The 12,675-nt window shown below is 42.2% G+C and overlaps 1 protein-coding gene across 1 annotated transcript in view; it reads left to right on the top strand.

The window, feature by feature from the left end:
- LOC146075992 (uncharacterized) overlaps positions 1-12,675 on the top strand; it is a 411,577-nt gene that overhangs the window by 289,122 nt on the left and 109,780 nt on the right. The window lies entirely within an intron of this gene.

Consider the following 12,675-nt stretch of genomic DNA (forward strand, 5'->3'; position numbering starts at 1 on the left):
GTGGGGTCTAATTAATTTACTGCCGTATATATGATATCTCTCTGGTGGGGTCTAATTAATTTACTGCCATATATATAATATCTCTCTGGTGGGGCCTAATTAATTTACTGCCATATATATATAATATCTCTCTGGTGGGGTCTAATTAATTTACTGCCGTATATATAATATCTCTCTGGTGGTGCATAATTAATTTACTGCCATATATATAATATCTCTCTGGTGGGGTCTAATTAATTTACTGCCATATATATATAATATCTCTCTGGTGGGGCATAATTAATTTACTGCCATATATATAATATCTCTCTGGTGGGGCATAATTAATTTACTGCCATATATATAATATCTCTGTTGGGGCATAATTAATTTACTGCCGTATATATAATATCTCTCTGGTGGCGTCTAATTAATTTACTGCCGTATATATAATATCTCTGTGGTGGGGTCTAATTAATTTACTGCCGTGTATATATAATATCTCTCTGGTGGGGTCTAATTAATTTACTGCCGTATATATAATATCTCTCTGGTGGGGTCTAATTAATTTACTGCCATGTATATATAATATCTCTCTGGTGGGGTCTAATTAATTTACTGCCGTATATATAATATCTCTCTGGTGGTGCATAATTAATTTACTGCCGTATATATAATATCTCTCTGGTGGGGTCTAATTAATTTACTGCCGTATATATAATATCTCTCTGGTGGGGCCTAATTAATTTACTGCCATATATATATAATATCTCTCTGTTGGGGCCTAATTAATTTACTGCCGTATATATAATATGTCTCTGGTGGTGCATAATTAATTTACTGCCATATATATATAATATCTCTCTGGTGGGGTCTAATTAATTTACTGCCATATATATATAATATCTCTTTGGTGATGCCTAATTAATTTACTGCCGTGTATATAATATCTCTCTGGTGGGGTCTAATTAATTTACTGCCATATATATAATATCTCTCTGGTGGGGCATAATAAATTACTGCCATATATATATAATATCTCTCTGGTGGTGCTTAATTAATTTACTGCCATATATATAATATCTCTCTGGTGGGGCATAATTAATTTACTGCCATATATATAGAAATTTTGGTTCGAAGCAGCAACACCGTCACGAGTATATCTGTAAGGGTGCCGGTCCAGAGAGGCCACGTTGTGGGATCCCAATAATATACGCAGATGGCCGCACTCCCAATAAACAGTCAGGACACAGGTCGCTTGAAGTAACGTTTCGAGGTTTAATCACCTCTTCATCAGACTCACCTCTGCCATATATATATATATATATACCAGCCCACAGTGTTTACACTATTGGTACGAGCACTTGCCTTTACCTGTTTTTAGAATTGTGTGGTATATCCATTAAAATCTTTTACATGCACCATGGAGCGCTCCTCTTCTGCTTCTATATTTTAGATTTCTTGTTCATCCTGACCCTGGATGCTGTGCCTTATTGAAAGAGGAAGCTGCAGTCTATAAGTGGACTTTTGGTGAACTTTATTATCCCTATTCCAAGGGTATTTTGCTGGACTCAAAAGTGATATTTTATTTGCTTTGAGCGCTGCTCACACACATATTTTTCAATATATATATATATATATATATAATATCTCTCGGGTGGGGCCTAATTAATTTACTGCCGTATATATAATATCTCTCTGGTGGTGCCTAATTAATTTACTGCCGTGTATATAGAATACTCACGCTGCCCAGTTAGCAGCAACAGCAGCACACGGTCATCCAATAAAGCAGTATAGCAGGAGTCAGCAACGTTTCGATTTTATTTAGAAAATCGTCATCAGGCACAAACATACATAGAACAGGCTCACCTTATATCCCCAGTTCAATAATGCACGCTGACCCACGTTTCCCGCGCCGGGGCGTCCGTGACACCCACGTGAAAAAACCAGCGTCACGCTGCCTAGCAACTGAGTCCCTCTGCGTCATACAGGCGACAGGGCAAACAGGCTCCCTGTGATGACGCGGCGCGCACAAGACGGTAGTAGTCAGTGGACGTCCGCATCACGTGCCACCCGTCGTCAGAGTGACGCGGTGTGCACATGACACTGAACAACCAATGAGCACCGTCGACGCGCTGCCCACGGCAACACAAGGGCTGCAGCTATGACAACCTGAGACGCTAGCAGAACTGTTGTCTTGGTAACCCAAGCGCAGCGGACAAGCTCTAAATGTATATCCAGCGGGGAAGGTGGGACAGCGAAACACAACAAATAAACAACACCCCATTAAAAAGCTGTAAAGTGGTCATCATATGGCGATACATACCACCCAAAGCGGCAACTGGTCAATAATCATATACACAATGTAATATACAAAAAATACAATACAAAATGCAGCATCAAAAACATTATATGTGTAAAATCTAGTATACAAAAAATATCCACAGAAAAAATGGACAAAACAATTTTCATGTAATGCAGCCATGTAAGCTACCATGCATAGAACATATGTAACCATTTCATATCAATAAAATGCAATGAAGCATCAAAGAAAAGCATGAAACCCCAGATGATCATTAAGACCAAATGGGGTCATGGTTCTGAGTCTGTGAATCCAGCGGGATTCACACTGTAACAGGGACAATGACCTATTTCCCCCACGTAGTTTCTGTGGGATATGGTCAATAATGATGTATTGTAAATTGGCCATACTATGACCAGCCTGCGCAAAATGTCTTGCGACAGGCTGGTCACTGGTCCCAGAAATGAGGGCTGACCGGATTGCAGTCCTGTGACCTGCCATCCTGTCACGAAGATTGCGGTCAGATTTACCCACATAATGTTTCCCGCATGGGCATGAGATCAAATATACAATATAGCGGGTAGTGCAGGTAACCCTATGCCTAATAAGAAAACGTTTGCCACTGAAAGGGTGACAAAAACTGTCACCTACCGTCAGACTCCTACAGGTTATACAGTTAAGACACCGGTAGCAACCGTTACGTCTCCCCAGAAAACCAGGGGTAGATACATTGCATGTAGTGGTTGTGATATCTGTACGAACAACCCAATCACGAACATTCTTTCCACGGGTATAGCATGGCATCAGTGCCACATTAGCCAGACCCAATTCTTTATCAGAGTCCAGTAGGTGCCAGTGTTTTTTGGCCACCCCTCTGATTGCATTGCTGGACAGGTTATAATGATTGACCCAAGGCATTTTCTTATTACTAGAGTTGTCATTTTTATCCTTGGTTTTTAACAGTGAAGGCCTAGGGATAGATAAAGCCTTGATCTTAGCCTTAACTAAAAGGTCCAGATCATATCCTCTGACCAAAAATTTGTCAATCATAATATCAATTTGGTCCGAGGCATCAGTGCGGTTGCTGCAGATGCGACATGCACGCAAAAATTGGGAAAAGGGTAGGCCAAACTTAAGTGGTCCAGGGTGAAAACTGTCGGCATGTAAGATGGTGTTTCTGTCAGTCTCCTTTCTAAACAGTGAAGTGGACAGTACTCCTTTGTCCAGACTAACCGCCACATCGAGGAAGTTAACCTTGATAGGGTCAATCACATAAGTAAATTTGAGGGGGGAGGCAGAGGCATTATGGCAACCAATAAATTCCTCAAACTGTATTTTAGTGCCAGTCCAGATGATAAAAATATCGTCGATGTATCTGGCATAGAAATGAATCCTGCCAGACACATCGACGCTATCGAAAAAAATAGCTTGCTCTTCACCAAACATGTACGCATTGGCGTACGATGGGGCCACATTGGACCCCATCGCACAACCAAAGCGTTGCAAAAAAAATTTAGCATTGTGAATGAAAAAGTTATGGGTGAGAAGCATGTATAACAGGTCACATACAAAATTGGCCGATGGCCCCTTGTATAAAGGATTACCACTAATGAGGTCTCGAACAGCCTGCACACCGGCATCATTGGGGATGACAGTGTACAGGCTGGAGACATCCACACTGCACAGGAAGCTTTCGACAGGAATGTTGACAATAGCCAACAATTTGTTAATAAATGACGTAGTGTCTAGCAGGTATCTATCATGTTGAACAATACATGGCTGAAGTAAAGATCCAAATATACAGAGCAGTTTTGAAACAAAGACCCATTAGCCGCAATAATGGGCCTGCCCGGTGGTACAGTCGGATTTTTGTGAATCTTTGGGAGGGTGTACATAACAGGTGTTATAGGAAATATAGGTATCAATGCCTCTCCCAAAGATTCACCAATCAGACCTTCACCTACCGCCCCAGACACAAGTGTTTTAAAGCAGAATGGAATAGTTGCCTGTAGGGTCATGATCGAGTTGTTCATACACCAGAGGGTCTGCAAGTTGTCGGTCTATCTCTTTAACGTAGTCAGAATGGTTCTGTATCACCACCACCCCACCTTTGTCTGCAGGGCGGATGATGATATCAGAACACTCAGATAAATGTTTCAATGCATGAAATTCTACAGAGGGTAAATTACCACGATACTTATTGATATGCTGCAATTTTAAAACTTTATTCACATCATGGTCTAGCATTCTCGAAAATGATTTGATAGACACATTATTACTCAAGGGTTCAAACCGGGATCTAGGCATCAGTTTACGTAATTGGGGTGGTATTCCCACATCCTCCGAGGGGGGTCTAGCACTACCCAATGCAGAATCAGTCTTAAAGAAATGTTCATGTAGTCTTAGCTGACGATTTAAACGATATTTTTCAATCTGCCAATCAAAATTCCTAAAGTTTGTAGTAGGAACAAAAGAGAGCCCACGGCTCAATACCTTGGTCTCAGATGGTGTTAGGACGTGAGTAGAGAGGTTGAAGATTATCGTGCTCGCCTGTTGAGCGGCGGCCTGCCTGGCTTTCTTTTTTCGCGATTTAACTCCAATTTACTGCCGTATATATAATATCTCTCTGGTGGGGTCTAATTAATTTACTGCCGTATATATAATATCTCTCTGGTGGGGTCTAATTAATTTACTGCCGTATATATAATATCTCTCTGGTGGGGTCTAATTAATTTACTGCCGTATATATAATATCTCTCTGGTGGGGCATAATTAATTTACTGCCGTATATATAATATCTCTCTGGTGGTGCATAATTAATTTACTGCCATATATATAATATCTCTCTGGTGGGGCATAATTAATTTACTGCCATATATATACAGGTCGAGTATCCCGTATCCGAATATCCGTTATCCGAATTATTCCGAAATACGGACATTCCAGAAAGTGAAAAAAATTTTTTTTTTGCTAAAAACTCACTGGGGACATATGTAACAGCATCACTGGGGACATGATATGTAACTGGCACTATATATGTGCAAGACAATGATTGCTTGGCATTCAAATTCAGTGCTGAGATAGTACACACATTTTGTTTCACGTTTTGAAACCTTGTTTTTTGAACAATTAAAATATATTTGTGTGTATTTTATGTGGTAATAAAATATATTTGTGTGTATATTATGTGTTTATACAGCATAAATGCAAGATACTTCAAAATACATCATTGAAATATTAAAATATTCCGAAATACGGAATAATCCGTTATCCAAAATTCTCCTGGTCCCGAGCATTTTGGATACGGGATACTCAACCTGTAATATCTCTCTGGTGGGGCATAATTAATTTACTGCCATATATATAATATCTCTCTGTTGGGGCCTAATTAATTTACTGCCATATATATATAATATCTCTCTGGTGGGGCATAATTAATTTACTGCCGTATATATAATATCTCTCTAGTGGGGCATAATTAATTTACTGCCATATATATATAATATGTCTCTGGTGGGGTCTAATTAATTTACTGCCGTATATATAATATCTCTCGGGTGGGGCATAATTAATTTACTGCCATATATATAATATCTCTCTGGTGGGGTCTAATTTATTTACTGCCGTATTTATAATATCTCTCTGGTGGGGCATAATTAATTTACTGCCGTATTTATAATATCTCTCTGGTGGGGCTTAATTAATTTACTGTCATATATATAATATGTCTCTGGTGGGGCATAATTAATTTACTGCCATATATATAATATCTCTCTGTTGGGGCATAATTAATTTACTGCCATATATATAATATCTCTCTGGTGGGGCATAATTAATTTACTGCCGTATATATAATATCTCTCGGGTGGGGCCTAATTAATTTACTGCTGTATATATAATATTTCTCTGGTGGGGCATAATAAATTACTGCCATATATATAATATCTCTCTGGTGGTGCATAATAAATTACTGCCATATATATATAATATATCTCTGGTGGTGCATAATAAATTACTGCCATATATATAATATCTCTCTGGTGGGGCATAATAATTTACTGCCATATATCTATATAATAAGTTGAAGAGTCTGTGTGCGTGTGTGTGTGTGTGTGTGTGCGTGTGTGTGTGCGTGTCCGTCGCATTGTGGACACACCGTGGCACTCAGAGACACCAAATTTGGCAACAAGATACCTCTGGACCCGGTGGTGTGCACCTCGAAGCCGTTTTTGGGAAATTTCACTTAGAATTTTAAAAAACACAAAGTTTTAATTTTCCTTCATTGATGATCTGGGGAAAAGATTGACGATCTGGGAAACCGTGGACGAAGGAACAACTCCACACCTGATTTCGTTGCTGTCATTGAGTATGACAGACACATTCTAACGTTATGGTGAAGGCTTTAAACAATTAGGAAATAATTGAGGATATACATAGACCACACAACACACACACGTACACATTGTACACGCACAAACACACACACACACACACACACACAGTACACCACATACGCACACATAGCACACACCACACACATTTATACGTAGAGCACCTCACACACTTAAGCTGTGTACACACGGGGGGAGATAGGGGCTGAAATCGCTGGAAACACACTGCATGCAGTACAAATCCATACACACTACAACACACACCCAAAAACAGTACAACAAACACACAACTCCTGGCTTCAATCAATTCTATGGAGACGGACCACGATAAAATGGCCTCCCCATAAAGCAGACAGTTCTCTGAAACTGTTTGCGGTATGGGGGCGGCCATTTTATCGTGGTCCGTCTGCATAGAATTATTAATTGAAGCCAGGAGGGGAGCCGGGAAACGCAGACAGGTAAGACTGTGGCGATGGGGGGGGGGGGGGTGTGGCACCGGCGGCCGGGGTGGGGAGGGGGGGAGGCGCCGGCGGGGGGGAGGCCGGCGGGGAGGGGGGGGAGGCGCCCCCAAACCAAGCTACGCCACTGAGAACACACACACTTAAACATTGCCAGGATATGCACAGCACACTACACACACATATATACGTAGCGCATCTCACAAACTTACACATTCGGCAGATATACACACAACACAACACACACACACACATAACACACAACTCACAGTACAACACACACCAACATTCACTACAACACACACCCAAAAACAGTACAATACACAGAACACACACTTAAACATTGCACAGATACACACACATAACATACCTCTAACAGCACAACACACACCCACATTCACCAAACACACCCAAAAAACAGTACAACACACACAAAACACACATTTAAACTTTGCACAGATACACAAAGACACAACACACACATACTGTATATACATAGCACACCTCACACACTTACAGATTGGACAGATACATACAATATAACACACAAAACCACATACATTACAACACACACACAAAAACAGTACAACACACACAAACACACAGAACACATAAAAAATAATTTGCCGTTTATTTAACAGTCCGTACCGGCAAATAAAAACTGTACCTAATGTACCATTTCTACTTTGTTCCCCATATCCGTCTCTCCAGTCCTCCAGTTGCACTGAGAAATCTTTGTCCTGGCCAATGCACCCATTGATCAATGCAAAGTGGGTACACTGCACTCACCCTGTAAGTCTGTTGGATATCAGGCACTGCTCTGTCTTAAGGGTTTCCCAGACTCTTTTGGTTCATAGATAATGTTTGGTTGATGGGCAATGCATTTGTTTGAATGTTATGAGTGTAAGAAGTTGAAGAATAAGACTGAGATGAAGATTTGTCACGTTACAGTGTACAATTTACTCAGTAATCATGAAAAAAATATATGTACATAGAAGTACAATTAAGAAATGAAAGTAGGATTAAAAAATAAATTCTGATTCAAACTGATAATTGTTTGGATGGCGGTGGGTTTGGAAAAACAAATCTATAGGTGGAGGGGGTATGGATATTTTGGGCATAATTGGTGTTTGGTACACCTACAGGGGGTCCCCAGTTGATGAGAAATTTTCACTACAGCGTCACCGTAGGGGGATTTCCAATTGGGGTTCAGGTGGTCTTTTAGGGACCCCTTTACAATCCAGTTGGTCTCTTCTCCTGGAGCCTACGGTCTCCCTCAGTGATTGACTATCATTAAGGGAGACCGTAAGCTCAAGGAGAAGAGACCTACAGGATTTTAAAGGGTCCCTAAAAGACCACCTGGACCAATTGAGAATCCCCCTATGGTGACACTGTGACCGTGACACTGTAGTGAAAATCTGATCAATTGAGGGCCCCCAATTATGCCCACAATATCCACCTATAGATTTGTTTCACAACCCACCCCCATCCAAACAATTATCAGTTTGAATCAGAACTTATTTTTTAATCCTACTTTCATTTCTTGATTATACTTCTATGTACACTTACATTTTTTTTCACGATTTATTGAGTAAATTGTACACTTTGTAACATGGCAATTCTTTTTCTCAGTCTTATTCTTCACCTTCTTACACTTAAACCTTATCAATGCACCCATTGATGATTGTGGTGGCTGGATCAGTGGATTGGCCCGGCGGGTGTAGGGAAGAATTTGGCCCATTGCACCCATTCCCAGTGGGGCATTACAGTGGTGCGGGTAGCGTGCGTCGCGTCATGACATCATGTGGCCAGGCTGTGGACCTGCTCCCACACTCAGGGGCTGCCCCACTGTTTGGTAGAGATGCCCGGTGCATTATTATTATTATTATAATTTTATTTATAAGGCGCCACAAGTGTTTCGCAGCGCCGTACAAAGGAACAATACAGGGAGACAAAACTTGGCATAACATTGAATAAATAACAAAAATACAGTACAAATAAAGAGCACCACAGTTCAATACACATTACAGCTTAAATGTAAGTAGTGAGGACCCAATCAACATACAACTAGAGGCTTGAGGCCAATGATGGAGATGAGTATGAAGATGGTCACTGAGTGTTGGAGTAAAGGAGAGCTGTGAGTGAAATGTGAAGAGAAGTGGGCTTTGACAACAGGAGGGAAGAGGGCCCTACTCGGAGGAGCTTACAATCTAGTAGGAAGGGGAGACAGACAGATTACAAGAGGTGCAAGCGAGGGGGTGGTGGTTAGATAGCAGGATGTAAACAGGCAAGGGGTCGGAGAATCAGCTGGTTTATGCAGTGGAAGGGTACGCTTTGATGAATAGGTGAGTTTTCAGTGCCCGTTTGAAGCTTTGCAAGGTCGGGGAGAGTCTAATGGAGCGAGGGAGTGCGTTCCACTGAAGGGGTGCAGCACGGGCAAAGTCCTGTACTCTAGCATGGGAAGCAGTGATCAGGGTGGAGGAGAGACGACAGTCGTCAGCTGACCGTAGAGGGCGGGAGGGTGTATGAATGGAGATGAGGTTAGAGATATATGGAGCAATGGAATTAGAGATGGCCCTGTATGTGAGTGTGAGGTGTTTGAAGAGGATTCTGTAGGGGAATGGAAGCCAGTGCAGATTTTGTTGAAGGGGAGTAGCAGAGTTAGAGCGGCGGGAGAGGAAGATAAGCCTGGCTGCAGCATTGAGGACAGATTGGAGAGGAGCTAGTTGGGATTGAGCGAGGCCAGTGAGGAGAGCATTACAGTAGTCAAGCCGTGAGATGACTAATGAGTGGATGATCAGCTTAGTTGCACTCTGTGAGAGAAAGGGCCTGATGCGAGCAATGTTGCGTAACTGGAACCGGCAAGAATGGGCCAGGGCTTGGATGTGGGGTGCAAAGGAGAGGGAGGAGTCAAGAGTGACACCCAGGCAGCGGAGTTGGGGAACAGGGGAGATGATGGTGTTGTTAACAGTGATAGAGATATTAGTAGGGGGCATAGCTCTGGGTGGGGGAAAGATAATAAGTTCGGTTTTGTCCATATTTAAGGTGCATGTGCTTTACAGATCCCCAGACATCAGAGACTGCTGCAGGTTCGGTGAGGGGAGTGGAAGTGGCATGGAGCAGTGAATTTTTAATTAATTATGGTGCGGTAAGTAACGCCCACCCCGGTCCCCACGCACTCAGCGCCTATAATTACACACCCTAGAAACTGTACCATTGAAAGTATAGAAATGAAGGTGTGGCCACGTCCCTTTCTGATTTTGTACCGATTTCTGACCCTCAGATAATGGAGGATATGTCATAGGTGCTAAATCTCAGGAGTGGATGTGGAATTCATCAACACATACAAGTTATCAACTCAGGAGCATTGTGTTTCAAACAACAACACCACACCTGATTTCATTGCCGTCATTGAGTATCAATGCAAACACATTCTAACATTATGGTGGAATCTATAACAAATTACAATCTTAGGTCTTTGGCACAGCATACTGTGACATTTTTCAGCAATATTGGAAATAAAGAAACCCCAAGATTTTCCCGGGCAACGCCGGGCGGGTCAGCTAGTATATAATATCTCTCTGGTGGGGCATAATTAATTTACTGCCGTATTTATAATATCTCTCTGGTGGGGCATAATTAATTTACTGCCGTATATATAATATCTCTCTGGTGGGGCATAATTAATTTACTGCCATATTTATAATATCTCTCTGTTGGGGCATAATAAATTACTGCCGTATATATAATATCTATCTTTTGGTGCATCTACTGCCGTATATACTTGCACTCCAGTGGTGCTGTCCTGTAGTGTAATATATTGCACAACTCCACAAAAATAATGGAGATCCAAAATATGGAGAATCAAATTGGGAAAGATGAAGGGCCGCTTCCTCTTCTGAATCTGCTGCAAATGCAAGTAGTAATGATGACATAGATGATGATATGCCATCAACGTCATCTGCCAAGGCTGATGTCCAGTGTCAAAGTACAGGGCATGTAAAATCCAAAAAGCCAAAGTTGAGAAAAAGGAGGACCAAAAAAATAAATTCAAATCATTGTAGGAGAAATGTAAAATTGGCAATGTGCCATTTACGACACGGAGTGGCAAGGAACGGTTAAGGCCCTGGCCTGTATTCATGACTGGTGGTTTAACTACACATGACCATGCAAGCCCTCCTACTCCCCCCTTTAGAAATTTGAAGAGATTTCAGCTGTCATCAAAAACACAGCAAACATCTCTGCCTACTAAAGAAGACATGTTGTCACAAACCCCCAAGCAGAGTCCAAGGGTGTTGGTGGTTGCGATGCTTGACCTTACCATCGCTGTATAGGAAGAGCTGGCTCCTTCCACCATTTTCAGCACTCCCTCTGCATATGCTGGAAGGATCACCCATAGTGCAGTTCCTGATTTAGATAATGAAGGTGTCAATGTTGTAGACGGAGGAGGATATTGATGTAGCTGGCGCTGAGGAGGAAGTTGACGAGGAGGATGCTGAGGTGGTTTGCTTAAATGAGGCACCAGAGGGGGAAACAGTTGTTGTCCATGGGATGAAAAAGACCATCGTCCAATAAATCCACCTCTATGGTCTGGAATGTATTGCCATATGTATGGCATATGGGCAGAGGACCAATAAATCCACCTCTACAGAAGAATCCTTGGCTCAGGTAATAAACACTCTGTTCTTATCAGTGGTACCCAGAAACAAAAGAAGAGAGAAACACAATAGTGTAATACATTAAGTCACATAAGTGAATATAAATGTTCACACAGGTGGTATGACTCGTACCCTTGGTGTAAGTCTACTTTTCAAGGTAGACTACAATCGCATATTAGGGAGCGGTAACGTCACAGTCACATCCAAACAATTCCAGATCCCAACAGCATATAAAATGAAGAAAAAAGCTGATATGGTGAAGTACAGGTTTTTATTATTAACCCCTTCCCGACATTTGACGTATATATACGTCATGGCCGGGATGTACTTCCCGACACATGACGTATATATACGTCATGGCTTCAAACTGTCACTGCGTCTAGAGACGCAGTGACAGAGGGACGATGTCTGCTGTCCCTGACAGCAGACATGTCGCTGCATGCCCAGGGGGGGCTGCGATGCTGCCCCCCCGTCGGCGATCGCTGTGATTGGCTGTTCAGTGTGAACAGCCAATTACAGCGTTTTCTGTGTCACCGGCGAATAACGTTCGCCGGTGACACAGGGATCGGAGGTGATTGGTGCTGTAAAGTACAGCACCAATCACCGCGGGGTGTAAGGGTGACACTGGTGTCACCCAACCTCAACCCGCCCGCCCCCAAAGGCCGTGATTGGTTCGTCGGACCGACGAACCAATCACAGCCATGGAGGGGGGTTTAAACTAACGGTGACTGCACTGCAGACGCCATTCCGGTCTGGAATTGCGTGCAGTGCGGTCACCGTGCCTAGCTGCCGCAGTATACTGACCTGAACCTTACAAAATACTTACCTGATCACTGCCTGGATCTTGCTACTTCTTGCTACTTCTTGTGACTTCCTGTGCTGTGTTG

The sequence above is a fragment of the Crinia signifera genome, chromosome 4, assembly GCF_055691185.1.
Source record: "Crinia signifera chromosome 4, ASM5569118v1, whole genome shotgun sequence".
Taxonomy (NCBI): Eukaryota; Metazoa; Chordata; class Amphibia; order Anura; family Myobatrachidae; genus Crinia; species Crinia signifera.